Source organism: Neoarius graeffei (assembly GCF_027579695.1).
Source record: "Neoarius graeffei isolate fNeoGra1 chromosome 18 unlocalized genomic scaffold, fNeoGra1.pri SUPER_18_unloc_1, whole genome shotgun sequence".
Classification (NCBI taxonomy): Eukaryota; Metazoa; Chordata; class Actinopteri; order Siluriformes; family Ariidae; genus Neoarius; species Neoarius graeffei.
Window position 1 is genome coordinate 570,039 of NW_026869982.1, and position 21,353 is coordinate 591,391.

General features: G+C 45.5%; 36 non-coding genes and 50 pseudogenes across 36 annotated transcripts; all 86 read right to left on the minus strand.

The window, feature by feature from the left end:
• Positions 1–107: 107 nt before the first annotated feature.
• LOC132880144 (5S ribosomal RNA) lies at positions 108–226 on the minus strand. Its single transcript, XR_009653910.1, has one exon. It is a non-coding gene; the product is annotated as a 5S ribosomal RNA (ribosomal RNA).
• Positions 227–338: 112 nt separating this feature from the next.
• Positions 339–457, minus strand: LOC132880516 (5S ribosomal RNA; annotated as a pseudogene).
• Positions 458–571: 114 nt separating this feature from the next.
• On the minus strand, positions 572–690 carry LOC132880018 (5S ribosomal RNA; annotated as a pseudogene).
• A 122-nt stretch (positions 691–812) lies between these two features.
• LOC132880156 (5S ribosomal RNA) lies at positions 813–931 on the minus strand. The gene has a single exon (XR_009653911.1). It is a non-coding gene; the product is annotated as a 5S ribosomal RNA (ribosomal RNA).
• A 112-nt stretch (positions 932–1,043) lies between these two features.
• Positions 1,044–1,162, minus strand: LOC132880517 (5S ribosomal RNA; annotated as a pseudogene).
• Positions 1,163–1,281: 119 nt separating this feature from the next.
• LOC132879192 (5S ribosomal RNA) lies at positions 1,282–1,400 on the minus strand (annotated as a pseudogene).
• Positions 1,401–1,522: 122 nt separating this feature from the next.
• On the minus strand, positions 1,523–1,641 carry LOC132880167 (5S ribosomal RNA). The gene has a single exon (XR_009653912.1). It is a non-coding gene; the product is annotated as a 5S ribosomal RNA (ribosomal RNA).
• A 112-nt stretch (positions 1,642–1,753) lies between these two features.
• LOC132880519 (5S ribosomal RNA) lies at positions 1,754–1,872 on the minus strand (annotated as a pseudogene).
• Positions 1,873–1,986: 114 nt separating this feature from the next.
• Positions 1,987–2,105, minus strand: LOC132880019 (5S ribosomal RNA; annotated as a pseudogene).
• A 122-nt stretch (positions 2,106–2,227) lies between these two features.
• LOC132880178 (5S ribosomal RNA) lies at positions 2,228–2,346 on the minus strand. The gene has a single exon (XR_009653913.1). It is a non-coding gene; the product is annotated as a 5S ribosomal RNA (ribosomal RNA).
• Positions 2,347–2,458: 112 nt separating this feature from the next.
• LOC132880520 (5S ribosomal RNA) lies at positions 2,459–2,577 on the minus strand (annotated as a pseudogene).
• Positions 2,578–2,696: 119 nt separating this feature from the next.
• Positions 2,697–2,815, minus strand: LOC132879193 (5S ribosomal RNA; annotated as a pseudogene).
• A 122-nt stretch (positions 2,816–2,937) lies between these two features.
• LOC132880190 (5S ribosomal RNA) lies at positions 2,938–3,056 on the minus strand. Its single transcript, XR_009653914.1, has one exon. It is a non-coding gene; the product is annotated as a 5S ribosomal RNA (ribosomal RNA).
• A 112-nt stretch (positions 3,057–3,168) lies between these two features.
• Positions 3,169–3,287, minus strand: LOC132880521 (5S ribosomal RNA; annotated as a pseudogene).
• A 124-nt stretch (positions 3,288–3,411) lies between these two features.
• LOC132879194 (5S ribosomal RNA) lies at positions 3,412–3,530 on the minus strand (annotated as a pseudogene).
• Positions 3,531–3,652: 122 nt separating this feature from the next.
• LOC132880202 (5S ribosomal RNA) lies at positions 3,653–3,771 on the minus strand. Its single transcript, XR_009653915.1, has one exon. It is a non-coding gene; the product is annotated as a 5S ribosomal RNA (ribosomal RNA).
• Positions 3,772–3,883: 112 nt separating this feature from the next.
• On the minus strand, positions 3,884–4,002 carry LOC132880522 (5S ribosomal RNA; annotated as a pseudogene).
• A 169-nt stretch (positions 4,003–4,171) lies between these two features.
• Positions 4,172–4,290, minus strand: LOC132879197 (5S ribosomal RNA; annotated as a pseudogene).
• A 122-nt stretch (positions 4,291–4,412) lies between these two features.
• LOC132880214 (5S ribosomal RNA) lies at positions 4,413–4,531 on the minus strand. The gene has a single exon (XR_009653916.1). It is a non-coding gene; the product is annotated as a 5S ribosomal RNA (ribosomal RNA).
• A 112-nt stretch (positions 4,532–4,643) lies between these two features.
• LOC132880523 (5S ribosomal RNA) lies at positions 4,644–4,762 on the minus strand (annotated as a pseudogene).
• A 119-nt stretch (positions 4,763–4,881) lies between these two features.
• LOC132879198 (5S ribosomal RNA) lies at positions 4,882–5,000 on the minus strand (annotated as a pseudogene).
• A 122-nt stretch (positions 5,001–5,122) lies between these two features.
• On the minus strand, positions 5,123–5,241 carry LOC132880225 (5S ribosomal RNA). Its single transcript, XR_009653917.1, has one exon. It is a non-coding gene; the product is annotated as a 5S ribosomal RNA (ribosomal RNA).
• A 112-nt stretch (positions 5,242–5,353) lies between these two features.
• On the minus strand, positions 5,354–5,472 carry LOC132880525 (5S ribosomal RNA; annotated as a pseudogene).
• A 124-nt stretch (positions 5,473–5,596) lies between these two features.
• On the minus strand, positions 5,597–5,715 carry LOC132880237 (5S ribosomal RNA). Its single transcript, XR_009653918.1, has one exon. It is a non-coding gene; the product is annotated as a 5S ribosomal RNA (ribosomal RNA).
• A 112-nt stretch (positions 5,716–5,827) lies between these two features.
• On the minus strand, positions 5,828–5,946 carry LOC132880250 (5S ribosomal RNA). The gene has a single exon (XR_009653920.1). It is a non-coding gene; the product is annotated as a 5S ribosomal RNA (ribosomal RNA).
• A 112-nt stretch (positions 5,947–6,058) lies between these two features.
• Positions 6,059–6,177, minus strand: LOC132880526 (5S ribosomal RNA; annotated as a pseudogene).
• A 124-nt stretch (positions 6,178–6,301) lies between these two features.
• Positions 6,302–6,420, minus strand: LOC132880262 (5S ribosomal RNA). Its single transcript, XR_009653921.1, has one exon. It is a non-coding gene; the product is annotated as a 5S ribosomal RNA (ribosomal RNA).
• Positions 6,421–6,532: 112 nt separating this feature from the next.
• Positions 6,533–6,651, minus strand: LOC132880273 (5S ribosomal RNA). The gene has a single exon (XR_009653922.1). It is a non-coding gene; the product is annotated as a 5S ribosomal RNA (ribosomal RNA).
• A 112-nt stretch (positions 6,652–6,763) lies between these two features.
• LOC132880527 (5S ribosomal RNA) lies at positions 6,764–6,882 on the minus strand (annotated as a pseudogene).
• Positions 6,883–7,001: 119 nt separating this feature from the next.
• On the minus strand, positions 7,002–7,120 carry LOC132879602 (5S ribosomal RNA; annotated as a pseudogene).
• A 122-nt stretch (positions 7,121–7,242) lies between these two features.
• Positions 7,243–7,361, minus strand: LOC132880285 (5S ribosomal RNA). Its single transcript, XR_009653923.1, has one exon. It is a non-coding gene; the product is annotated as a 5S ribosomal RNA (ribosomal RNA).
• A 112-nt stretch (positions 7,362–7,473) lies between these two features.
• LOC132880528 (5S ribosomal RNA) lies at positions 7,474–7,592 on the minus strand (annotated as a pseudogene).
• A 119-nt stretch (positions 7,593–7,711) lies between these two features.
• Positions 7,712–7,830, minus strand: LOC132879199 (5S ribosomal RNA; annotated as a pseudogene).
• A 122-nt stretch (positions 7,831–7,952) lies between these two features.
• On the minus strand, positions 7,953–8,071 carry LOC132880297 (5S ribosomal RNA). Its single transcript, XR_009653924.1, has one exon. It is a non-coding gene; the product is annotated as a 5S ribosomal RNA (ribosomal RNA).
• A 112-nt stretch (positions 8,072–8,183) lies between these two features.
• On the minus strand, positions 8,184–8,302 carry LOC132880529 (5S ribosomal RNA; annotated as a pseudogene).
• A 124-nt stretch (positions 8,303–8,426) lies between these two features.
• Positions 8,427–8,545, minus strand: LOC132879200 (5S ribosomal RNA; annotated as a pseudogene).
• A 122-nt stretch (positions 8,546–8,667) lies between these two features.
• Positions 8,668–8,786, minus strand: LOC132880309 (5S ribosomal RNA). The gene has a single exon (XR_009653925.1). It is a non-coding gene; the product is annotated as a 5S ribosomal RNA (ribosomal RNA).
• Positions 8,787–8,898: 112 nt separating this feature from the next.
• LOC132877940 (5S ribosomal RNA) lies at positions 8,899–9,017 on the minus strand. The gene has a single exon (XR_009653598.1). It is a non-coding gene; the product is annotated as a 5S ribosomal RNA (ribosomal RNA).
• Positions 9,018–9,129: 112 nt separating this feature from the next.
• Positions 9,130–9,248, minus strand: LOC132880531 (5S ribosomal RNA; annotated as a pseudogene).
• Positions 9,249–9,372: 124 nt separating this feature from the next.
• Positions 9,373–9,491, minus strand: LOC132880321 (5S ribosomal RNA). The gene has a single exon (XR_009653926.1). It is a non-coding gene; the product is annotated as a 5S ribosomal RNA (ribosomal RNA).
• A 112-nt stretch (positions 9,492–9,603) lies between these two features.
• LOC132880332 (5S ribosomal RNA) lies at positions 9,604–9,722 on the minus strand. Its single transcript, XR_009653927.1, has one exon. It is a non-coding gene; the product is annotated as a 5S ribosomal RNA (ribosomal RNA).
• Positions 9,723–9,834: 112 nt separating this feature from the next.
• Positions 9,835–9,953, minus strand: LOC132880532 (5S ribosomal RNA; annotated as a pseudogene).
• A 124-nt stretch (positions 9,954–10,077) lies between these two features.
• Positions 10,078–10,196, minus strand: LOC132880343 (5S ribosomal RNA). Its single transcript, XR_009653928.1, has one exon. It is a non-coding gene; the product is annotated as a 5S ribosomal RNA (ribosomal RNA).
• Positions 10,197–10,308: 112 nt separating this feature from the next.
• LOC132880533 (5S ribosomal RNA) lies at positions 10,309–10,427 on the minus strand (annotated as a pseudogene).
• A 119-nt stretch (positions 10,428–10,546) lies between these two features.
• LOC132879201 (5S ribosomal RNA) lies at positions 10,547–10,665 on the minus strand (annotated as a pseudogene).
• Positions 10,666–10,787: 122 nt separating this feature from the next.
• On the minus strand, positions 10,788–10,906 carry LOC132880355 (5S ribosomal RNA). Its single transcript, XR_009653929.1, has one exon. It is a non-coding gene; the product is annotated as a 5S ribosomal RNA (ribosomal RNA).
• A 112-nt stretch (positions 10,907–11,018) lies between these two features.
• On the minus strand, positions 11,019–11,137 carry LOC132880534 (5S ribosomal RNA; annotated as a pseudogene).
• Positions 11,138–11,251: 114 nt separating this feature from the next.
• Positions 11,252–11,370, minus strand: LOC132880020 (5S ribosomal RNA; annotated as a pseudogene).
• A 122-nt stretch (positions 11,371–11,492) lies between these two features.
• On the minus strand, positions 11,493–11,611 carry LOC132880367 (5S ribosomal RNA). Its single transcript, XR_009653931.1, has one exon. It is a non-coding gene; the product is annotated as a 5S ribosomal RNA (ribosomal RNA).
• A 112-nt stretch (positions 11,612–11,723) lies between these two features.
• Positions 11,724–11,842, minus strand: LOC132880535 (5S ribosomal RNA; annotated as a pseudogene).
• Positions 11,843–11,956: 114 nt separating this feature from the next.
• Positions 11,957–12,075, minus strand: LOC132879202 (5S ribosomal RNA; annotated as a pseudogene).
• Positions 12,076–12,197: 122 nt separating this feature from the next.
• On the minus strand, positions 12,198–12,316 carry LOC132880378 (5S ribosomal RNA). The gene has a single exon (XR_009653932.1). It is a non-coding gene; the product is annotated as a 5S ribosomal RNA (ribosomal RNA).
• Positions 12,317–12,428: 112 nt separating this feature from the next.
• LOC132880536 (5S ribosomal RNA) lies at positions 12,429–12,547 on the minus strand (annotated as a pseudogene).
• Positions 12,548–12,681: 134 nt separating this feature from the next.
• LOC132879203 (5S ribosomal RNA) lies at positions 12,682–12,800 on the minus strand (annotated as a pseudogene).
• Positions 12,801–12,922: 122 nt separating this feature from the next.
• Positions 12,923–13,041, minus strand: LOC132880389 (5S ribosomal RNA). The gene has a single exon (XR_009653933.1). It is a non-coding gene; the product is annotated as a 5S ribosomal RNA (ribosomal RNA).
• Positions 13,042–13,153: 112 nt separating this feature from the next.
• LOC132880537 (5S ribosomal RNA) lies at positions 13,154–13,272 on the minus strand (annotated as a pseudogene).
• Positions 13,273–13,401: 129 nt separating this feature from the next.
• LOC132876770 (5S ribosomal RNA) lies at positions 13,402–13,520 on the minus strand. The gene has a single exon (XR_009652474.1). It is a non-coding gene; the product is annotated as a 5S ribosomal RNA (ribosomal RNA).
• Positions 13,521–13,632: 112 nt separating this feature from the next.
• LOC132880538 (5S ribosomal RNA) lies at positions 13,633–13,751 on the minus strand (annotated as a pseudogene).
• Positions 13,752–13,865: 114 nt separating this feature from the next.
• LOC132880021 (5S ribosomal RNA) lies at positions 13,866–13,984 on the minus strand (annotated as a pseudogene).
• A 122-nt stretch (positions 13,985–14,106) lies between these two features.
• LOC132880400 (5S ribosomal RNA) lies at positions 14,107–14,225 on the minus strand. Its single transcript, XR_009653934.1, has one exon. It is a non-coding gene; the product is annotated as a 5S ribosomal RNA (ribosomal RNA).
• A 112-nt stretch (positions 14,226–14,337) lies between these two features.
• Positions 14,338–14,456, minus strand: LOC132880539 (5S ribosomal RNA; annotated as a pseudogene).
• A 119-nt stretch (positions 14,457–14,575) lies between these two features.
• Positions 14,576–14,694, minus strand: LOC132879204 (5S ribosomal RNA; annotated as a pseudogene).
• Positions 14,695–14,816: 122 nt separating this feature from the next.
• Positions 14,817–14,935, minus strand: LOC132880411 (5S ribosomal RNA). Its single transcript, XR_009653935.1, has one exon. It is a non-coding gene; the product is annotated as a 5S ribosomal RNA (ribosomal RNA).
• Positions 14,936–15,047: 112 nt separating this feature from the next.
• Positions 15,048–15,166, minus strand: LOC132880541 (5S ribosomal RNA; annotated as a pseudogene).
• Positions 15,167–15,290: 124 nt separating this feature from the next.
• Positions 15,291–15,409, minus strand: LOC132880022 (5S ribosomal RNA; annotated as a pseudogene).
• A 112-nt stretch (positions 15,410–15,521) lies between these two features.
• On the minus strand, positions 15,522–15,640 carry LOC132879937 (5S ribosomal RNA; annotated as a pseudogene).
• A 112-nt stretch (positions 15,641–15,752) lies between these two features.
• Positions 15,753–15,871, minus strand: LOC132878390 (5S ribosomal RNA; annotated as a pseudogene).
• A 122-nt stretch (positions 15,872–15,993) lies between these two features.
• Positions 15,994–16,112, minus strand: LOC132880596 (5S ribosomal RNA). Its single transcript, XR_009653952.1, has one exon. It is a non-coding gene; the product is annotated as a 5S ribosomal RNA (ribosomal RNA).
• Positions 16,113–16,542: 430 nt separating this feature from the next.
• LOC132876991 (5S ribosomal RNA) lies at positions 16,543–16,661 on the minus strand. The gene has a single exon (XR_009652685.1). It is a non-coding gene; the product is annotated as a 5S ribosomal RNA (ribosomal RNA).
• A 122-nt stretch (positions 16,662–16,783) lies between these two features.
• LOC132876992 (5S ribosomal RNA) lies at positions 16,784–16,902 on the minus strand. The gene has a single exon (XR_009652686.1). It is a non-coding gene; the product is annotated as a 5S ribosomal RNA (ribosomal RNA).
• A 122-nt stretch (positions 16,903–17,024) lies between these two features.
• LOC132878212 (5S ribosomal RNA) lies at positions 17,025–17,143 on the minus strand (annotated as a pseudogene).
• Positions 17,144–17,265: 122 nt separating this feature from the next.
• On the minus strand, positions 17,266–17,384 carry LOC132877793 (5S ribosomal RNA). Its single transcript, XR_009653460.1, has one exon. It is a non-coding gene; the product is annotated as a 5S ribosomal RNA (ribosomal RNA).
• Positions 17,385–17,501: 117 nt separating this feature from the next.
• On the minus strand, positions 17,502–17,620 carry LOC132879690 (5S ribosomal RNA; annotated as a pseudogene).
• Positions 17,621–17,732: 112 nt separating this feature from the next.
• On the minus strand, positions 17,733–17,851 carry LOC132876995 (5S ribosomal RNA). The gene has a single exon (XR_009652688.1). It is a non-coding gene; the product is annotated as a 5S ribosomal RNA (ribosomal RNA).
• A 127-nt stretch (positions 17,852–17,978) lies between these two features.
• On the minus strand, positions 17,979–18,097 carry LOC132876996 (5S ribosomal RNA). Its single transcript, XR_009652689.1, has one exon. It is a non-coding gene; the product is annotated as a 5S ribosomal RNA (ribosomal RNA).
• Positions 18,098–18,219: 122 nt separating this feature from the next.
• On the minus strand, positions 18,220–18,338 carry LOC132879418 (5S ribosomal RNA; annotated as a pseudogene).
• Positions 18,339–18,460: 122 nt separating this feature from the next.
• Positions 18,461–18,579, minus strand: LOC132876997 (5S ribosomal RNA). The gene has a single exon (XR_009652690.1). It is a non-coding gene; the product is annotated as a 5S ribosomal RNA (ribosomal RNA).
• A 117-nt stretch (positions 18,580–18,696) lies between these two features.
• LOC132876998 (5S ribosomal RNA) lies at positions 18,697–18,815 on the minus strand. The gene has a single exon (XR_009652691.1). It is a non-coding gene; the product is annotated as a 5S ribosomal RNA (ribosomal RNA).
• Positions 18,816–18,932: 117 nt separating this feature from the next.
• Positions 18,933–19,051, minus strand: LOC132881250 (5S ribosomal RNA; annotated as a pseudogene).
• Positions 19,052–19,165: 114 nt separating this feature from the next.
• Positions 19,166–19,284, minus strand: LOC132878391 (5S ribosomal RNA; annotated as a pseudogene).
• Positions 19,285–19,406: 122 nt separating this feature from the next.
• LOC132880423 (5S ribosomal RNA) lies at positions 19,407–19,525 on the minus strand. The gene has a single exon (XR_009653936.1). It is a non-coding gene; the product is annotated as a 5S ribosomal RNA (ribosomal RNA).
• A 117-nt stretch (positions 19,526–19,642) lies between these two features.
• On the minus strand, positions 19,643–19,761 carry LOC132880543 (5S ribosomal RNA; annotated as a pseudogene).
• Positions 19,762–19,935: 174 nt separating this feature from the next.
• On the minus strand, positions 19,936–20,054 carry LOC132880544 (5S ribosomal RNA; annotated as a pseudogene).
• A 209-nt stretch (positions 20,055–20,263) lies between these two features.
• LOC132878758 (5S ribosomal RNA) lies at positions 20,264–20,382 on the minus strand (annotated as a pseudogene).
• A 242-nt stretch (positions 20,383–20,624) lies between these two features.
• Positions 20,625–20,743, minus strand: LOC132878759 (5S ribosomal RNA; annotated as a pseudogene).
• Positions 20,744–21,213: 470 nt separating this feature from the next.
• LOC132876999 (5S ribosomal RNA) lies at positions 21,214–21,332 on the minus strand. The gene has a single exon (XR_009652692.1). It is a non-coding gene; the product is annotated as a 5S ribosomal RNA (ribosomal RNA).
• Positions 21,333–21,353: the final 21 nt, after the last annotated feature.

The window sequence follows — 21,353 nt, forward strand, 5'->3', positions numbered from 1 at the left end:
TGCCTTGCCTTGCCTTGCCTTGCCTTGCCTTGCGCCCAGAAGGAAAATTATTGCCTTGCGAGCAGAAGGAAAATTCAAACAGATTTCTGCAAGAAGACAAAATAAAATGCTTACAGTACCTGGTATTCCTAGGCAGTCTCCCACTCAAGTACTAACCAGGCCCAACTCTGTTTAGCTTCTGAGATCAGACGGGATCAGGCGTTGTCAGAGTGGTTTGGCCGTAAGCAACAGCTTGTTGGAAATGTGCCGTTTTTCTTGCCTTGCGATCAGAAGGAAAATTCTTGCCTTGCGACCAGAAGGAAAATTCAAACAGATTTCTGCAAGAAGACAAAATAAAATGCTTACAGTACCTGGTATTCCTAGGCAGTCTCACACTCAAGTACTAACCAGGCCCAACTCTGTTTAGCTTCTCAGATCAGACAGGATCAGGCATTGTCAGAGTGGTTTGGACGTAAACAACAGTCTGGAAATGTGTGCCTTGCCTTGCCTTGCCTTGCGCCCAGAAGGAAAATTCTTGCCTTGCGAGCAGAAGGAAAATTCAAACAGATTTCTGCAAGAAGACAAAATAAAATGCTTACAGTACCTGGTATTCCTAGGCAGTCTCCCACTCAAGTACTAACCAGGCAAAACTCTGTTTAGCTTCTGAAATCAGACGGGATCAGGCATTGTCAGAGTGGTTTGGCCGTGAGCAACAGTTTGCTGGAAATGTGCCGTTTTTCTTGCCTTGCCTTGCCTTGCGCCCAGAAGGAAAATTATTGCCTTGCGAGCAGAAGGAAAATTCAAACAGATTTCTGCAAGAAGACAAAATAAAATGCTTACAGTACCTGGTATTCCTAGGCAGTCTCCCACTCAAGTACTAACCAGGCCCAACTCTGTTTAGCTTCTGAGATCAGACGGGATCAGGCGTTGTCAGAGTGGTTTGGCCGTAAGCAACAGCTTGTTGGAAATGTGCCGTTTTTCTTGCCTTGCGATCAGAAGGAAAATTCTTGCCTTGCGACCAGAAGGAAAATTCAAACAGATTTCTGCAAGAAGACAAAATAAAATGCTTACAGTACCTGGTATTCCTAGGCAGTCTCACACTCAAGTACTAACCAGGCCCAACTCTGTTTAGCTTCTCAGATCAGACAGGATCAGGCATTGTCAGAGTGGTTTGGACGTAAACAACAGTCTGGAAATGTGTGCCTTGCCTTGCCTTGCCTTGCCTTGCGCCCAGAAGGAAAATTCTTGCCTTGCGAGCAGAAGGAAAATTCAAACAGATTTCTGCAAGAAGACAAAATAAAATGCTTACAGTACCTGGTATTCCTAGGCAGTCTCCCACTCAAGTACTAACCAGGCCCAACTCTGTTTAGCTTCTGAAATCAGACGGGATCAGGCATTGTCAGAGTGGTTTGGCCGTGAGCAACAGTTTGCTGGAAATGTGCCGTTTTTCTTGCCTTGCCTTGCCTTGCACCCAGAAGGAAAATTATTGCCTTGCGAGCAGAAGGAAAATTCAAACAGATTTCTGCAAGAAGACAAAATAAAATGCTTACAGTACCTGGTATTCCTAGGCAGTCTCCCACTCAAGTACTAACCAGGCCCAACTCTGTTTAGCTTCTGAGATCAGACGGGATCAGGCGTTGTCAGAGTGGTTTGGCCGTAAGCAACAGCTTGTTGGAAATGTGCCGTTTTTCTTGCCTTGCGATCAGAAGGAAAATTCTTGCCTTGCGACCAGAAGGAAAATTCAAACAGATTTCTGCAAGAAGACAAAATAAAATGCTTACAGTACCTGGTATTCCTAGGCAGTCTCACACTCAAGTACTAACCAGGCCCAACTCTGTTTAGCTTCTCAGATCAGACAGGATCAGGCATTGTCAGAGTGGTTTGGACGTAAACAACAGTCTGGAAATGTGTGCCTTGCCTTGCCTTGCCTTGCGCCCAGAAGGAAAATTCTTGCCTTGCGAGCAGAAGGAAAATTCAAACAGATTTCTGCAAGAAGACAAAATAAAATGCTTACAGTACCTGGTATTCCTAGGCAGTCTCCCACTCAAGTACTAACCAGGCAAAACTCTGTTTAGCTTCTGAAATCAGACGGGATCAGGCATTGTCAGAGTGGTTTGGCCGTGAGCAACAGTTTGCTGGAAATGTGCCGTTTTTCTTGCCTTGCCTTGCCTTGCGCCCAGAAGGAAAATTATTGCCTTGCGAGCAGAAGGAAAATTCAAACAGATTTCTGCAAGAAGACAAAATAAAATGCTTACAGTACCTGGTATTCCTAGGCAGTCTCCCACTCAAGTACTAACCAGGCCCAACTCTGTTTAGCTTCTGAGATCAGACGGGATCAGGCGTTGTCAGAGTGGTTTGGCCGTAAGCAACAGCTTGTTGGAAATGTGCCGTTTTTCTTGCCTTGCGATCAGAAGGAAAATTCTTGCCTTGCGACCAGAAGGAAAATTCAAACAGATTTCTGCAAGAAGACAAAATAAAATGCTTACAGTACCTGGTATTCCTAGGCAGTCTCACACTCAAGTACTAACCAGGCCCAACTCTGTTTAGCTTCTCAGATCAGACAGGATCAGGCATTGTCAGAGTGGTTTGGACGTAAACAACAGTCTGGAAATGTGTGCCTTGCCTTGCCTTGCCTTGCCTTGCGCCCAGAAGGAAAATTCTTGCCTTGCGAGCAGAAGGAAAATTCAAACAGATTTCTGCAAGAAGACAAAATAAAATGCTTACAGTACCTGGTATTCCTAGGCAGTCTCCCACTCAAGTACTAACCAGGCCCAACTCTGTTTAGCTTCTGAAATCAGACGGGATCAGGCATTGTCAGAGTGGTTTGGCCGTGAGCAACAGTTTGCTGGAAATGTGCCGTTTTTCTTGCCTTGCCTTGCCTTGCACCCAGAAGGAAAATTATTGCCTTGCGAGCAGAAGGAAAATTCAAACAGATTTCTGCAAGAAGACAAAATAAAATGCTTACAGTACCTGGTATTCCTAGGCAGTCTCCCACTCAAGTACTAACCAGGCCCAACTCTGTTTAGCTTCTGAGATCAGACGGGATCAGGCGTTGTCAGAGTGGTTTGGCCGTAAGCAACAGCTTGTTGGAAATGTGCCGTTTTTCTTGCCTTGCGATCAGAAGGAAAATTCTTGCCTTGCGACCAGAAGGAAAATTCAAACAGATTTCTGCAAGAAGACAAAATAAAATGCTTACAGTACCTGGTATTCCTAGGCAGTCTCACACTCAAGTACTAACCAGGCCCAACTCTGTTTAGCTTCTCAGATCAGACAGGATCAGGCATTGTCAGAGTGGTTTGGACGTAAACAACAGTCTGGAAATGTGTGCCTTGCCTTGCCTTGCCTTGCCTTGCCTTGCGCCCAGAAGGAAAATTCTTGCCTTGCGAGCAGAAGGAAAATTCAAACAGATTTCTGCAAGAAGACAAAATAAAATGCTTACAGTACCTGGTATTCCTAGGCAGTCTCCCACTCAAGTACTAACCAGGCCCAACTCTGTTTAGCTTCTGAAATCAGACGGGATCAGGCATTGTCAGAGTGGTTTGGCCGTGAGCAACAGTTTGCTGGAAATGTGCCGTTTTTCTTGCCTTGCCTTGCCTTGCGCCCAGAAGGAAAATTATTGCCTTGCTAGCAGAAGGAAAATTCAAACAGATTTCTGCAAGAAGACAAAATAAAATGCTTACAGTACCTGGTATTCCTAGGCAGTCTCCCACTCAAGTACTAACCAGGCCCAACTCTGTTTAGCTTCTGAGATCAGACGGGATCAGGCGTTGTCAGAGTGGTTTGGCCGTAAGCAACAGCTTGTTGGAAATGTGCCGTTTTTCTTGCCTTGCGATCAGAAGGAAAATTCTTGCCTTGCGACCAGAAGGAAAATTCAAACAGATTTCTGCAAGAAGACAAAATAAAATGCTTACAGTACCTGGTATTCCTAGGCAGTCTCACACTCAAGTACTAACCAGGCCCAACTCTGTTTAGCTTCTCAGATCAGACAGGATCAGGCATTGTCAGAGTGGTTTGGACGTAAACAACAGTCTGGAAATGTGTGCCTTGCCTTGCCTTGCCTTGCCTTGCCTTGCCTTGCCTTGCCTTGCCTTGCCTTGCCTTGCCTTGCCTTGCCTTGCGCCCAGAAGGAAAATTCTTGCCTTGCGAGCAGAAGGAAAATTCAAACAGATTTCTGCAAGAAGACAAAATAAAATGCTTACAGTACCTGGTATTCCTAGGCAGTCTCCCACTCAAGTACTAACCAGGCCCAACTCTGTTTAGCTTCTGAAATCAGACGGGATCAGGCATTGTCAGAGTGGTTTGGCCGTGAGCAACAGTTTGCTGGAAATGTGCCGTTTTTCTTGCCTTGCCTTGCCTTGCGCCCAGAAGGAAAATTCTTGCCTTGCGAGCAGAAGGAAAATTCAAACAGATTTCTGCAAGAAGACAAAATAAAATGCTTACAGTACCTGGTATTCCTAGGCAGTCTCCCACTCAAGTACTAACCAGGCCCAACTCTGTTTAGCTTCTGAGATCAGACGGGATCAGGCGTTGTCAGAGTGGTTTGGCCGTAAGCAACAGCTTGTTGGAAATGTGCCGTTTTTCTTGCCTTGCGATCAGAAGGAAAATTCTTGCCTTGCGACCAGAAGGAAAATTCAAACAGATTTCTGCAAGAAGACAAAATAAAATGCTTACAGTACCTGGTATTCCTAGGCAGTCTCACACTCAAGTACTAACCAGGCCCAACTCTGTTTAGCTTCTCAGATCAGACAGGATCAGGCATTGTCAGAGTGGTTTGGACGTAAACAGCAGTCTGGAAATGTGTGCCTTGCCTTGCCTTGCCTTGCCTTGCGCCCAGAAGGAAAATTCTTGCCTTGCGAGCAGAAGGAAAATTCAAACAGATTTCTGCAAGAAGACAAAATAAAATGCTTACAGTACCTGGTATTCCTAGGCAGTCTCCCACTCAAGTACTAACCAGGCCCAACTCTGTTTAGCTTCTGAAATCAGACGGGATCAGGCATTGTCAGAGTGGTTTGGCCGTGAGCAACAGTTTGCTGGAAATGTGCCGTTTTTCTTGCCTTGCCTTGCCTTGCGCCCAGAAGGAAAATTATTGCCTTGCGAGCAGAAGGAAAATTCAAACAGATTTCTGCAAGAAGACAAAATAAAATGCTTACAGTACCTGGTATTCCTAGGCAGTCTCCCACTCAAGTACTAACCAGGCCCAACTCTGTTTAGCTTCTGAGATCAGACGGGATCAGGCGTTGTCAGAGTGGTTTGGCCGTAAGCAACAGCTTGTTGGAAATGTGCCGTTTTTCTTGCCTTGCGATCAGAAGGAAAATTCTTGCCTTGCGACCAGAAGGAAAATTCAAACAGATTTCTGCAAGAAGACAAAATAAAATGCTTACAGTACCTGGTATTCCTAGGCAGTCTCACACTCAAGTACTAACCAGGCCCAACTCTGTTTAGCTTCTCAGATCAGACAGGATCAGGCATTGTCAGAGTGGTTTGGACGTAAACAACAGTCTGGAAATGTGTGCCTTGCCTTGCCTTGCCTTGCCTTGCCTTGCGCCCAGAAGGAAAATTCTTGCCTTGCGAGCAGAAGGAAAATTCAAACAGATTTCTGCAAGAAGACAAAATAAAATGCTTACAGTACCTGGTATTCCTAGGCAGTCTCCCACTCAAGTACTAACCAGGCCCAACTCTGTTTAGCTTCTGAGATCAGACGGGATCAGGCGTTGTCAGAGTGGTTTGGCCGTAAGCAACAGCTTGTTGGAAATGTGCCGTTTTTCTTGCCTTGCGATCAGAAGGAAAATTCTTGCCTTGCGACCAGAAGGAAAATTCAAACAGATTTCTGCAAGAAGACAAAATAAAATGCTTACAGTACCTGGTATTCCTAGGCAGTCTCCCACTCAAGTACTAACCAGGCCCAACTCTGTTTAGCTTCTGAGATCAGACGGGATCAGGCGTTGTCAGAGTGGTTTGGCCGTAAGCAACAGCTTGTTGGAAATGTGCCGTTTTTCTTGCCTTGCGATCAGAAGGAAAATTCTTGCCTTGCGACCAGAAGGAAAATTCAAACAGATTTCTGCAAGAAGACAAAATAAAATGCTTACAGTACCTGGTATTCCTAGGCAGTCTCACACTCAAGTACTAACCAGGCCCAACTCTGTTTAGCTTCTCAGATCAGACAGGATCAGGCATTGTCAGAGTGGTTTGGACGTAAACAACAGTCTGGAAATGTGTGCCTTGCCTTGCCTTGCCTTGCCTTGCCTTGCGCCCAGAAGGAAAATTCTTGCCTTGCGAGCAGAAGGAAAATTCAAACAGATTTCTGCAAGAAGACAAAATAAAATGCTTACAGTACCTGGTATTCCTAGGCAGTCTCCCACTCAAGTACTAACCAGGCCCAACTCTGTTTAGCTTCTGAGATCAGACGGGATCAGGCGTTGTCAGAGTGGTTTGGCCGTAAGCAACAGCTTGTTGGAAATGTGCCGTTTTTCTTGCCTTGCGATCAGAAGGAAAATTCTTGCCTTGCGACCAGAAGGAAAATTCAAACAGATTTCTGCAAGAAGACAAAATAAAATGCTTACAGTACCTGGTATTCCTAGGCAGTCTCCCACTCAAGTACTAACCAGGCCCAACTCTGTTTAGCTTCTGAGATCAGACGGGATCAGGCGTTGTCAGAGTGGTTTGGCCGTAAGCAACAGCTTGTTGGAAATGTGCCGTTTTTCTTGCCTTGCGATCAGAAGGAAAATTCTTGCCTTGCGACCAGAAGGAAAATTCAAACAGATTTCTGCAAGAAGACAAAATAAAATGCTTACAGTACCTGGTATTCCTAGGCAGTCTCACACTCAAGTACTAACCAGGCCCAACTCTGTTTAGCTTCTCAGATCAGACAGGATCAGGCATTGTCAGAGTGGTTTGGACGTAAACAACAGTCTGGAAATGTGTGCCTTGCCTTGCCTTGCCTTGCCTTGCGCCCAGAAGGAAAATTCTTGCCTTGCGAGCAGAAGGAAAATTCAAACAGATTTCTGCAAGAAGACAAAATAAAATGCTTACAGTACCTGGTATTCCTAGGCAGTCTCCCACTCAAGTACTAACCAGGCCCAACTCTGTTTAGCTTCGGAAATCAGACGGGATCAGGCATTGTCAGAGTGGTTTGGCCGTGAGCAACAGTTTGCTGGAAATGTGCCGTTTTTCTTGCCTTGCCTTGCCTTGCGCCCAGAAGGAAAATTATTGCCTTGCGAGCAGAAGGAAAATTCAAACAGATTTCTGCAAGAAGACAAAATAAAATGCTTACAGTACCTGGTATTCCTAGGCAGTCTCCCACTCAAGTACTAACCAGGCCCAACTCTGTTTAGCTTCTGAGATCAGACGGGATCAGGCGTTGTCAGAGTGGTTTGGCCGTAAGCAACAGCTTGTTGGAAATGTGCCGTTTTTCTTGCCTTGCGATCAGAAGGAAAATTCTTGCCTTGCGACCAGAAGGAAAATTCAAACAGATTTCTGCAAGAAGACAAAATAAAATGCTTACAGTACCTGGTATTCCTAGGCAGTCTCACACTCAAGTACTAACCAGGCCCAACTCTGTTTAGCTTCTCAGATCAGACAGGATCAGGCATTGTCAGAGTGGTTTGGACGTAAACAACAGTCTGGAAATGTGTGCCTTGCCTTGCCTTGCCTTGCCTTGCGCCCAGAAGGAAAATTCTTGCCTTGCGAGCAGAAGGAAAATTCAAACAGATTTCTGCAAGAAGACAAAATAAAATGCTTACAGTACCTGGTATTCCTAGGCAGTCTCCCACTCAAGTACTAACCAGGCCCAACTCTGTTTAGCTTCTGAAATCAGACGGGATCAGGCATTGTCAGAGTGGTTTGGCCGTGAGCAACAGTTTGCTGGAAATGTGCCGTTTTTCTTGCCTTGCCTTGCCTTGCACCCAGAAGGAAAATTATTGCCTTGCGAGCAGAAGGAAAATTCAAACAGATTTCTGCAAGAAGACAAAATAAAATGCTTACAGTACCTGGTATTCCTAGGCAGTCTCCCACTCAAGTACTAACCAGGCCCAACTCTGTTTAGCTTCTGAGATCAGACGGGATCAGGCGTTGTCAGAGTGGTTTGGCCGTAAGCAACAGCTTGTTGGAAATGTGCCGTTTTTCTTGCCTTGCGATCAGAAGGAAAATTCTTGCCTTGCGACCAGAAGGAAAATTCAAACAGATTTCTGCAAGAAGACAAAATAAAATGCTTACAGTACCTGGTATTCCTAGGCAGTCTCACACTCAAGTACTAACCAGGCCCAACTCTGTTTAGCTTCTCAGATCAGACAGGATCAGGCATTGTCAGAGTGGTTTGGACGTAAACAACAGTCTGGAAATGTGTGCCTTGCCTTGCCTTGCCTTGCCTTGCCTTGCGCCCAGAAGGAAAATTCTTGCCTTGCGAGCAGAAGGAAAATTCAAACAGATTTCTGCAAGAAGACAAAATAAAATGCTTACAGTACCTGGTATTCCTAGGCAGTCTCCCACTCAAGTACTAACCAGGCCCAACTCTGTTTAGCTTCTGAAATCAGACGGGATCAGGCATTGTCAGAGTGGTTTGGCCGTGAGCAACAGTTTGCTGGAAATGTGCCGTTTTTCTTGCCTTGCCTTGCCTTGCGCCCAGAAGGAAAATTATTGCCTTGCTAGCAGAAGGAAAATTCAAACAGATTTCTGCAAGAAGACAAAATAAAATGCTTACAGTACCTGGTATTCCTAGGCAGTCTCCCACTCAAGTACTAACCAGGCCCAACTCTGTTTAGCTTCTGAGATCAGACGGGATCAGGCGTTGTCAGAGTGGTTTGGCCGTAAGCAATAGCTTGTTGGAAATGTGCCGTTTTTCTTGCCTTGCGATCAGAAGGAAAATTCTTGCCTTGCGACCAGAAGGAAAATTCAAACAGATTTCTGCAAGAAGACAAAATAAAATGCTTACAGTACCTGGTATTCCTAGGCAGTCTCCCACTCAAGTACTAACCAGGCCCAACTCTGTTTAGCTTCTGAGATCAGACGGGATCAGGCGTTGTCAGAGTGGTTCGGCCGTAAGCAACAGCTTGTTGGAAATGTGCCGTTTTTCTTGCCTTGCGATCAGAAGGAAAATTCTTGCCTTGCGACCAGAAGGAAAATTCAAACAGATTTCTGCAAGAAGACAAAATAAAATGCTTACAGTACCTGGTATTCCTAGGCAGTCTCACACTCAAGTACTAACCAGGCCCAACTCTGTTTAGCTTCTCAGATCAGACAGGATCAGGCATTGTCAGAGTGGTTTGGACGTAAACAACAGTCTGGAAATGTGTGCCTTGCCTTGCCTTGCCTTGCCTTGCCTTGCGCCCAGAAGGAAAATTCTTGCCTTGCGAGCAGAAGGAAAATTCAAACAGATTTCTGCAAGAAGACAAAATAAAATGCTTACAGTACCTGGTATTCCTAGGCAGTCTCCCACTCAAGTACTAACCAGGCCCAACTCTGTTTAGCTTCTGAGATCAGACGGGATCAGGCGTTGTCAGAGTGGTTTGGCCGTAAGCAACAGCTTGTTGGAAATGTGCCGTTTTTCTTGCCTTGCGATCAGAAGGAAAATTCTTGCCTTGCGACCAGAAGGAAAATTCAAACAGATTTCTGCAAGAAGACAAAATAAAATGCTTACAGTACCTGGTATTCCTAGGCAGTCTCCCACTCAAGTACTAACCAGGCCCAACTCTGTTTAGCTTCTGAGATCAGACGGGATCAGGCGTTGTCAGAGTGGTTTGGCCGTAAGCAACAGCTTGTTGGAAATGTGCCGTTTTTCTTGCCTTGCGATCAGAAGGAAAATTCTTGCCTTGCGACCAGAAGGAAAATTCAAACAGATTTCTGCAAGAAGACAAAATAAAATGCTTACAGTACCTGGTATTCCTAGGCAGTCTCACACTCAAGTACTAACCAGGCCCAACTCTGTTTAGCTTCTCAGATCAGACAGGATCAGGCATTGTCAGAGTGGTTTGGACGTAAACAACAGTCTGGAAATGTGTGCCTTGCCTTGCCTTGCCTTGCCTTGCCTTGCGCCCAGAAGGAAAATTCTTGCCTTGCGAGCAGAAGGAAAATTCAAACAGATTTCTGCAAGAAGACAAAATAAAATGCTTACAGTACCTGGTATTCCTAGGCAGTCTCCCACTCAAGTACTAACCAGGCCCAACTCTGTTTAGCTTCTGAGATCAGACGGGATCAGGCGTTGTCAGAGTGGTTTGGCCGTAAGCAACAGCTTGTTGGAAATGTGCCGTTTTTCTTGCCTTGCGATCAGAAGGAAAATTCTTGCCTTGCGACCAGAAGGAAAATTCAAACAGATTTCTGCAAGAAGACAAAATAAAATGCTTACAGTACCTGGTATTCCTAGGCAGTCTCACACTCAAGTACTAACCAGGCCCAACTCTGTTTAGCTTCTCAGATCAGACAGGATCAGGCATTGTCAGAGTGGTTTGGACGTAAACAACAGTCTGGAAATGTGTGCCTTGCCTTGCCTTGCCTTGCCTTGCGCCCAGAAGGAAAATTCTTGCCTTGCGAGCAGAAGGAAAATTCAAACAGATTTCTGCAAGAAGACAAAATAAAATGCTTACAGTACCTGGTATTCCTAGGCAGTCTCCCACTCAAGTACTAACCAGGCCCAACTCTGTTTAGCTTCTGAAATCAGACGGGATCAGGCATTGTCAGAGTGGTTTGGCCGTGAGCAACAGTTTGCTGGAAATGTGCCGTTTTTCTTGCCTTGCCTTGCCTTGCGCCCAGAAGGAAAATTATTGCCTTGCGAGCAGAAGGAAAATTCAAACAGATTTCTGCAAGAAGACAAAATAAAATGCTTACAGTACCTGGTATTCCTAGGCAGTCTCCCACTCAAGTACTAACCAGGCCCAACTCTGTTTAGCTTCTGAGATCAGACGGGATCAGGCGTTGTCAGAGTGGTTTGGCCGTAAGCAACAGCTTGTTGGAAATGTGCCGTTTTTCTTGCCTTGCGATCAGAAGGAAAATTCTTGCCTTGCGACCAGAAGGAAAATTCAAACAGATTTCTGCAAGAAGACAAAATAAAATGCTTACAGTACCTGGTATTCCTAGGCAGTCTCACACTCAAGTACTAACCAGGCCCAACTCTGTTTAGCTTCTCAGATCAGACAGGATCAGGCATTGTCAGAGTGGTTTGGACGTAAACAACAGTCTGGAAATGTGTGCCTTGCCTTGCCTTGCCTTGCGCCCAGAAGGAAAATTCTTGCCTTGCGAGCAGAAGGAAAATTCAAACAGATTTCTGCAAGAAGACAAAATAAAATGCTTACAGTACCTGGTATTCCTAGGCAGTCTCCCACTCAAGTACTAACCAGGCAAAACTCTGTTTAGCTTCTGAAATCAGACGGGATCAGGCATTGTCAGAGTGGTTTGGCCGTGAGCAACAGTTTGCTGGAAATGTGCCGTTTTTCTTGCCTTGCCTTGCCTTGCGCCCAGAAGGAAAATTATTGCCTTGCGAGCAGAAGGAAAATTCAAACAGATTTCTGCAAGAAGACAAAATAAAATGCTTACAGTACCTGGTATTCCTAGGCAGTCTCCCACTCAAGTACTAACCAGGCCCAACTCTGTTTAGCTTCTGAGATCAGACGGGATCAGGCGTTGTCAGAGTGGTTTGGCCGTAAGCAACAGCTTGTTGGAAATGTGCCGTTTTTCTTGCCTTGCGATCAGAAGGAAAATTCTTGCCTTGCGACCAGAAGGAAAATTCAAACAGATTTCTGCAAGAAGACAAAATAAAATGCTTACAGTACCTGGTATTCCTAGGCAGTCTCACACTCAAGTACTAACCAGGCCCAACTCTGTTTAGCTTCTCAGATCAGACAGGATCAGGCATTGTCAGAGTGGTTTGGACGTAAACAACAGTCTGGAAATGTGTGCCTTGCCTTGCCTTGCCTTGCGCCCAGAAGGAAAATTCTTGCCTTGCGAGCAGAAGGAAAATTCAAACAGATTTCTGCAAGAAGACAAAATAAAATGCTTACAGTACCTGGTATTCCTAGGCAGTCTCCCACTCAAGTACTAACCAGGCCCAACTCTGTTTAGCTTCTGAAATCAGACGGGATCAGGCATTGTCAGAGTGGTTTGGCCGTGAGCAACAGTTTGCTGGAAATGTGCCGTTTTTCTTGCCTTGCCTTGCCTTGCACCCAGAAGGAAAATTATTGCCTTGCGAGCAGAAGGAAAATTCAAACAGATTTCTGCAAGAAGACAAAATAAAATGCTTACAGTACCTGGTATTCCTAGGCAGTCTCCCACTCAAGTACTAACCAGGCCCAACTCTGTTTAGCTTCTGAGATCAGACGGGATCAGGCGTTGTCAGAGTGGTTTGGCCGTAAGCAACAGCTTGTTGGAAATGTGCCGTTTTTCTTGCCTTGCGATCAGAAGGAAAATTCTTGCCTTGCGACCAGAAGGAAAATTCAAACAGATTTCTACAAGAAGACAAAATAAAATGCTTACAGTACCTGGTATTCCTAGGCAGTCTCACACTCAAGTACTAACCAGGCCCAACTCTGTTTAGCTTCTCAGATCAGACAGGATCAGGCATTGTCAGAGTGGTTTGGACGTAAACAACAGTCTGGAAATGTGTGCCTTGCCTTGCCTTGCCTTGCCTTGCCTTGCCTTGCCTTGCGCCCAGAAGGAAAATTCTTGCCTTGCGAGCAGAAGGAAAATTCAAACAGATTTCTGCAAGAAGACAAAATAAAATGCTTACAGTACCTGGTATTCCTAGGCAGTCTCCCACTCAAGTACTAACCAGGCCCAACTCTGTTTAGCTTCTGAAATCAGACGGGATCAGGCATTGTCAGAGTGGTTTGGCCGTGAGCAACAGTTTGCTGGAAATGTGCCGTTTTTCTTGCCTTGCCTTGCCTTGCGCCCAGAAGGAAAATTATTGCCTTGCTAGCAGAAGGAAAATTCAAACAGATTTCTGCAAGAAGACAAAATAAAATGCTTACAGTACCTGGTATTCCTAGGCAGTCTCCCACTCAAGTACTAACCAGGCCCAACTCTGTTTAGCTTCTGAGATCAGACGGGATCAGGCGTTGTCAGAGTGGTTTGGCCGTAAGCAATAGCTTGTTGGAAATGTGCCGTTTTTCTTGCCTTGCGATCAGAAGGAAAATTCTTGCCTTGCGACCAGAAGGAAAATTCAAACAGATTTCTGCAAGAAGACAAAATAAAATGCTTACAGTACCTGGTATTCCTAGGCAGTCTCACACTCAAGTACTAACCAGGCCCAACTCTGTTTAGCTTCTCAGATCAGACAGGATCAGGCATTGTCAGAGTGGTTTGGACGTAAACAACAGTCTGGAAATGTGTGCCTTGCCTTGCCTTGCCTTGCCTTGCCTTGCCTTGCTCCCAGAAGGAAAATTCTTGCCTTGCGAGCAGAAGGAAAATTCAAACAGATTTCTGCAAGAAGACAAAATAAAATGCTTACAGTACCTGGTATTCCTAGGCAGTCTCCCACTCAAGTACTAACCAGGCCCAACTCTGTTTAGCTTCTGAGATCAGACGGGATCAGGCGTTCTCAGAGTGGTTTGGCCGTAAGCAACAGCTTGTTGGAAATGTGCCGTTTTTCTTGCCTTGCGATCAGAAGGAAAATTCTTGCCTTGCGACCAGAAGGAAAATTCAAACAGATTTCTGCAAGAAGACAAAATAAAATGCTTACAGTACCTGGTATTCCTAGGCAGTCTCACACTCAAGTACTAACCAGGCCCAACTCTGTTTAGCTTCTCAGATCAGACAGGATCAGGCATTGTCAGAGTGGTTTGGACGTAAACAACAGTCTGGAAATGTGTGCCTTGCCTTGCCTTGCCTTGCGCCCAGAAGGAAAATTCTTGCCTTGCGAGCAGAAGGAAAATTCAAACAGATTTCTGCAAGAAGACAAAATAAAATGCTTACAGTACCTGGTATTCCTAGGCAGTCTCCCACTCAAGTACTAACCAGGCAAAACTCTGTTTAGCTTCTGAAATCAGACGGGATCAGGCATTGTCAGAGTGGTTTGGCCGTGAGCAACAGTTTGCTGGAAATGTGCCGTTTTTCTTGCCTTGCCTTGCCTTGCGCCCAGAAGGAAAATTATTGCCTTGCGAGCAGAAGGAAAATTCAAACAGATTTCTGCAAGAAGACAAAATAAAATGCTTACAGTACCTGGTATTCCTAGGCAGTCTCCCACTCAAGTACTAACCAGGCCCAACTCTGTTTAGCTTCTGAGATCAGACGGGATCAGGCGTTGTCAGAGTGGTTTGGCCGTAAGCAACAGCTTGTTGGAAATGTGCCGTTTTTCTTGCCTTGCGATCAGAAGGAAAATTCTTGCCTTGCGACCAGAAGGAAAATTCAAACAGATTTCTGCAAGAAGACAAAATAAAATGCTTACAGTACCTGGTATTCCTAGGCAGTCTCACACTCAAGTACTAACCAGGCCCAACTCTGTTTAGCTTCTCAGATCAGACAGGATCAGGCATTGTCAGAGTGGTTTGGACGTAAACAACAGTCTGGAAATGTGTGCCTTGCCTTGCCTTGCCTTGCCTTGCGCCCAGAAGGAAAATTCTTGCCTTGCGAGCAGAAGGAAAATTCAAACAGATTTCTGCAAGAAGACAAAATAAAATGCTTACAGTACCTGGTATTCCTAGGCAGTCTCCCACTCAAGTACTAACCAGGCCCAACTCTGTTTAGCTTCTGAAATCAGACGGGATCAGGCATTGTCAGAGTGGTTTGGCCGTGAGCAACAGTTTGCTGGAAATGTGCCGTTTTTCTTGCCTTGCCTTGCCTTGCACCCAGAAGGAAAATTATTGCCTTGCGAGCAGAAGGAAAATTCAAACAGATTTCTGCAAGAAGACAAAATAAAATGCTTACAGTACCTGGTATTCCTAGGCAGTCTCCCACTCAAGTACTAACCAGGCCCAACTCTGTTTAGCTTCTGAGATCAGACGGGATCAGGCGTTGTCAGAGTGGTTTGGCCGTAAGCAACAGCTTGTTGGAAATGTGCCGTTTTTCTTGCCTTGCGATCAGAAGGAAAATTCTTGCCTTGCGACCAGAAGGAAAATTCAAACAGATTTCTGCAAGAAGACAAAATAAAATGCTTACAGTACCTGGTATTCCTAGGCAGTCTCACACTCAAGTACTAACCAGGCCCAACTCTGTTTAGCTTCTCAGATCAGACAGGATCAGGCATTGTCAGAGTGGTTTGGACGTAAACAACAGTCTGGAAATGTGTGCCTTGCCTTGCCTTGCCTTGCCTTGCCTTGCGCCCAGAAGGAAAATTCTTGCCTTGCGAGCAGAAGGAAAATTCAAACAGATTTCTGCAAGAAGACAAAATAAAATGCTTACAGTACCTGGTATTCCTAGGCAGTCTCCCACTCAAGTACTAACCAGGCAAAACTCTGTTTAGCTTCTGAAATCAGACGGGATCAGGCATTGTCAGAGTGGTTTGGCCGTGAGCAACAGCTTGTTGGAAATGTGCCGTTTTTCTTGCCTTGCGATCAGAAGGAAAATTCTTGCCTTGCGAGCAGAAGGAAAATTCAAACAGATTTCTGCAAGAAGACAAAATAAAATGCTTACAGTACCTGGTATTACTAGGCAGTCTCCCACTCAAGTACTAAACAGGCCCAACTCTGTTTAGTTTCTGAGATCTGACAGGATCAGGCGTTGTTAGAGTGGTTTGGCCGTAAGCAACAGCTTGTTGGAAATGTGCCATTTTTCTTGCCTTGCGATCAGAAGGAAAATTCTTGCCTTGCGACCAGAAGGAAAATTCAAACAGATTTCTGCAAGAAGACAAAATAAAATGCTTACAGTACCTGGTATTCCTAGGCAGTCTCCCACTCAAGTACTAACCAGGCCCAACTCTGTTTAGCTTCTGACATCAGACGGGATCAGGCGTTGTCAGAGTGGTTTGGCCATAAGCAACAGTTAGTTGGAAATGTGCCGTTTTTCTTGCCTTGCCTTGCCTTGCGCCCAGAAGGAAAATTCTTGCCTTGCGAGCAGAAGGAAAATTCAAACAGATTTCTGCTAGAAGACAAAATAAAATGCTTACAGTACCTGGTATTCCTAGGCAGTCTCCCACTCAAGTACTACCCAGGCCCAACTCTGTTTAGCTTCTGAGATCAGACGGGATCAGGCGTTGTCAGAGTGGTTTGGCCGTAAGCAACAGTTAGTTGGAAATGTGCCGTTTTTCTTGCCTTGCCTTGCGACCAGAAGGAAAATTCTTGCCTTGCGAGCAGAAGGAAAATTCAAACAGATTTCTGCAAGGAGACAAAATAAAATGCTTACAGTACCTGGTATTCCTAGGCAGTCTCACACTCAAGTACTAACCAGGCCCAACTCTGTTTAGCGTCTCAGATCAGACAGGATCAGGCATTGTCAGAGTGGTTTGGACGTAAACAACAGTCTGGAAATGTGCGCCTTGCCTTGCCTTGCCTTGCCTTGCCTTGCCTTGCCTTGCCTTGCCTTGCCTTGCCTTGCCTTGCCTTGCCTTGCCTTGCCTTGCCTTGCCTTGCCTTGCGCCCAGAAGGAAAATTCTTGCCTTGCGAGCAGAAGGAAAATTCAAACAGATTTCTGCAAGAAGACAAAATAAAATGCTTACAGTACCTGGTATTCCTAGGCAGTCTCCCACTCAAGTACTAACCAGGCCCAACTCTGTTTAGCTTCTGAGATCAGACGGGATCAGGCGTTGTCAGAGTGGTTTGGCCATAAGCAACAGTTAGTTGGAAATGTGTCGTTTTTCTTGCCTTGCCTTGCCTTGCGCCCAGAAGGAAAATTCTTGCCTTGCGAGCAGAAGGAAAATTCAAACAGATTTCTGCTAGAAGACAAAATAAAATGCTTACAGTACCTGGTATTCCTAGGCAGTCTCCCACTCAAGTACTAACCAGGCCCAACTCTGTTTAGCTTCTGAGATCAGACGGGATCAGGCGTTGTCAGAGTGGTTTGGCCATAAGCAACAGTTAGTTGGAAATGTGCCGTTTTTCTTGCCTTGCCTTGCCTTGCGACCAGAAGGAAAATTCTTGCCTTGCGAGCAGAAGGAAAATTCAAACAGATTTCTGCAAGAAGACAAAATAAAATGCTTACAGTACCTGGTATTCCTAGGCAGTCTCCCACTCAAGTACTAACCAGGCCTAACTCTGTTTAGCTTCTGAGATCAGACGGGATCAGGCGTTGTCAGAGTGGTTTGGCCATAAGCAACAGTGAGTTGGAAATGTGCCGTTTTTCTTGCCTTGCCTTGCCTTGCGCCCAGAAGGAAAATTCTTGCCTTGCGAGCAGAAGGAAAATTCAAACAGATTTCTGCTAGAAGACAAAATAAAATGCTTACAGTACCTGGTATTCCTAGGCAGTCTCCCACTCAAGTACTATCCAGGCCCAACTCTGTTTAGCTTCTGAGATCAGACGGGATCAGGCGTTGTCAGAGTGGTTTGGCCATAAGCAGCAGTTAGTTGGAAATGTGCCGTTTTTCTTGCCTTGCCTTGCGACCAGAAGGAAAATTCTTGCCTTGCGAGCAGAAGGAAAATTCAAACAGATTTCTGCAAGAAGACAAAATAAAATGCTTACAGTACCTGGTATTACTAGGCAGTCTCCCACTCAAGTACTAAACAGGCCCAACTCTGTTTAGTTTCTGAGATCTGACAGGATCAGGCGTTGTCAGAGTGGTTTGGCCGTAAGCAACAGCTTGTTGGAAATGTGCCATTTTTCTTGCCTTGCGCCCAGAAGGAAAATTCTTGCCTTGCGACCAGAAGGAAAATTCAAACAGATTTCTGCTAGAAGACAAAATAAAATGCTTACAGTACCTGGTATTCCTAGGCAGTCTCCCACTCAAGTACTAACCAGGCCCAACTCTGTTTAGCTTCTGAGATCAGACGGGATCAGGCGTTGTCAGAGTGGTTTGGCCATAAGCAACAGTTAGTTGGAAATGTGCCGTTTTTCTTGCCTTGCCTTGCCTTGCCTTGCGCCCAGAAGGAAAATTCTTGCCTTGCGAGCAGAAGGAAAATTCAAACAGATTTCTGCAAGAAGACAAAATAAAATGCTTACAGTACCTGGTATTCCTAGGCAGTCTCCCACTCAAGTACTAACCAGGCCCAACTCTGTTTAGCTTCTGAGATCAGACGGGATCAGGCGTTGTCAGAGTGGTTTGGCCATAAGCAACAGTTAGTTGGAAATGTGCCGTTTTTCTTGCCTTGCCTTGCCTTGCGCCCAGAAGGAAAATTCTTGCCTTGCGAGCAGAAGGAAAATTCAAACAGATTTCTGCTAGAAGACAAAATAAAATGCTTACAGTACCTGGTATTCCTATTCAGTCTCCCACTCAAGTACTAACCAGGCCCAACTCTGTTTAGTTTCTGAGATCAGACGGGATCAGGCGATGTCAGAGTGGTTTGGCCATAAGCAACAGTTAGTTGGAAATGTGCCGTTTTTCTTGCCTTGCCTTGCCTTGCGCCCAGAAGGAAAATTCTTGCCTTGCGAGCAGAAGGAAAATTCAAACAGATTTCTGCAAGAAGACAAAATAAAATGCTTACAGTACCTGGTATTCCTAGGCAGTCTCCCACTCAAGTACTAACCAGGCCCAACTCTGTTTAGCTTCTGAGATCAGACGGGATCAGGCGTTGTCAGAGTGGTTTGGCCATAAGCAACAGTTAGTTGGAAATGTGCCGTTTTTCTTGCCTTGCCTTGCGCCCAGAAGGAAAATTCTTGCCTTGCGAGCAGAAGGAAAATTCAAACAGATTTCTGCTAGAAGACAAAATAAAATGCTTACAGTACCTGGTATTCCTAGGCAGTCTCCCACTCAAGTACTAACCAGGCCCAACTCTGTTTAGCTTCTGAGATCAGACGGGATCAGGCGTTGTCAGAGTGGTTTGGCCATAAGCAACAGTTAGTTGGAAATGTGCCGTTTTTCTTGCCTTGCCTTGCGACCAGAAGGAAAATTCTTGCCTTGCGAGCAGAAGGAAAATTCAAACAGATTTCTGCAAGAAGACAAAATAAAATGCTTACAGTACCTGGTATTACTAGGCAGTCTCCCACTCAAGTACTAAACAGGCCCAACTCTGTTTAGCTTCTCAGATCAGACAGGATCAGGCATTGTCAGAGTGGTTTGGACATAAGCAATAGTCTGGAAATGTGCCGTTTTTCTTGCCTTGCCTTGCGATCAGAAGGAAAATTCTTGCCTTGCGACCAGAAGGAAAATTCAAACAGATTTCTGCAAGAAGACAAAATAAAATGCTTACAGTACCTGGTATTCCTAGGCAGTCTCCCACTCAAGTACTAACCAGGCCCAACTCTGTTTAGCTTCTGACATCAGACGGGATCAGGCGTTGTCAGAGTGGTTTGGCCATAAGCAACAGTTAGTTGGAAATGTGCCGTTTTTCTTGCCTTGCCTTGCCTTGCGCCCAGAAGGAAAATTCTTGCCTTGCGAGCAGAAGGAAAATTCAAACAGATTTCTGCTAGAAGACAAAATAAAATGCTTACAGTACCTGGTATTCCTAGGCAGTCTCCCACTCAAGTACTAACCAGGCCCAACTCTGTTTAGCTTCTGAGATCAGACGGGATCAGGCGTTGTCAGAGTGGTTTGGCCGTAAGCAACAGTTAGTTGGAAATGTGCCGTTTTTCTTGCCTTGCCTTGCGACCAGAAGGAAAATTCTTGCCTTGCGAGCAGAAGGAAAATTCAAACAGATTTCTGCAAGGAGACAAAATAAAATGCTTACAGTACCTGGTATTCCTAGGCAGTCTCACACTCAAGTACTAACCAGGCCCAACTCTGTTTAGCTTCTCAGATCAGACAGGATCAGGCATTGTCAGAGTGGTTTGGACGTAAACAACAGTCTGGAAATGTGCGCCTTGCCTTGCCTTGCCTTGCCTTGCCTTGCCTTGCCTTGCCTTGCCTTGCCTTGCCTTGCCTTGCCTTGCCTTGCCTTGCGCCCAGAAGGAAAATTCTTGCCTTGCGAGCAGAAGGAAAATTCAAACAGATTTCTGCAAGGAGACAAAATAAAATGCTTACAGTACCTGGTATTCCTAGGCAGTCTCACACTCAAGTACTAACCAGGCCCAACTCTGTTTAGCTTCTCAGATCAGACAGGATCAGGCATTGTCAGAGTGGTTTGGACGTAAACAACAGTCTGGAAATGTGCGCCTTGCCTTGCCTTGCCTTGCCTTGCCTTGCCTTGCCTTGCCTTGCCTTGCCTTGCCTTGCCTTGCCTTGCCTTGCCTTGCCTTGCCTTGCCTTGCCTTGCCTTGCCTTGCCTTGCGCCCAGAAGGAAAATTCTTGCCTTGCGAGCAGAAGGAAAATTCAAACAGATTTCTGCAAGAAGACAAAATAAAATGCTTACAGTACCTGGTATTCCTAGGCAGTCTCCCACTCAAGTACTAACCAGGCCCAACTCTGTTTAGCTTCTGAGATCAGACAGGATCAGACGTTGTCAGAGTGGTTTGGCCATAAGCAACAGTTAGTTGGAAATGTGCCGTTTTTCTTGCCTTGCCTTGCGCCCAGAAGGAAAATTCTTGCCTTGCGAGCAGAAGGAAAATTCAAACAGATTTCTGCAAGGAGACAAAATAAAATGCTTACAGTACTTGGTATTCCTAGGCAGTCTCACACTCAAGTACTAACCAGGCCCAACTCTGTTTAGCTTCTCAGATCAGACAGGATCAGGCATTGTCGATTTCTGCAAGAAGACAAAATAAAATGCTTACAGTACCTGGTATTCCTAGGCAGTCTCCCACTCAAGTACTAACCAGGCCCAACTCTGTTTAGCTTCTGAGATCAGACAGGATCAGACGTTGTCAGAGTGGTTTGGCCATAAGCAACAGTTAGTTGGAAATGTGCCGTTTTTCTTGCCTTGCCTTGCGCCCAGAAGGAAAATTCTTGCCTTGCGAGCAGAAGGAAAATTCAAACAGATTTCTGCAAGGAGACAAAATAAAATGCTTACAGTACTTGGTATTCCTAGGCAGTCTCACACTCAAGTACTAACCAGGCCCAACTCTGTTTAGCTTCTCAGATCAGACAGGATCAGGCATTGTCAGAGTGGTTTGGACGTAAACAACAGTCTGGAAATGTGCGCCTTGCCTTGCCTTGCCTTGCCTTGCCTTGCCTTGCCTTGCCTTGCCTTGCCTTGCCTTGCCTTGCCTTGCCTTGCCTTGCCTTGCCTTGCCTTGCCTTGCCTTGCCTTGCCTTGCCTTGCCTTGCCTTGCCTTGCCTTGCGCCCAGAAGGAAAATTCTTGCCTTGCGAGCAGAAGGAAAATTCAAACAGATTTCTGCAAGAAGACAAAATAAAATGCTTACAGTACCTGGTATTCCTAGGCAGTCTCCCACTCAAGTACTAACCAGGCCCAACTCTGTTTAGCTTCTGAGATCAGACGGGATCAGGCGTTGTCAGAGTGGTTTGGCCATAAGCAACAGTTAGTTGGAAATGTGC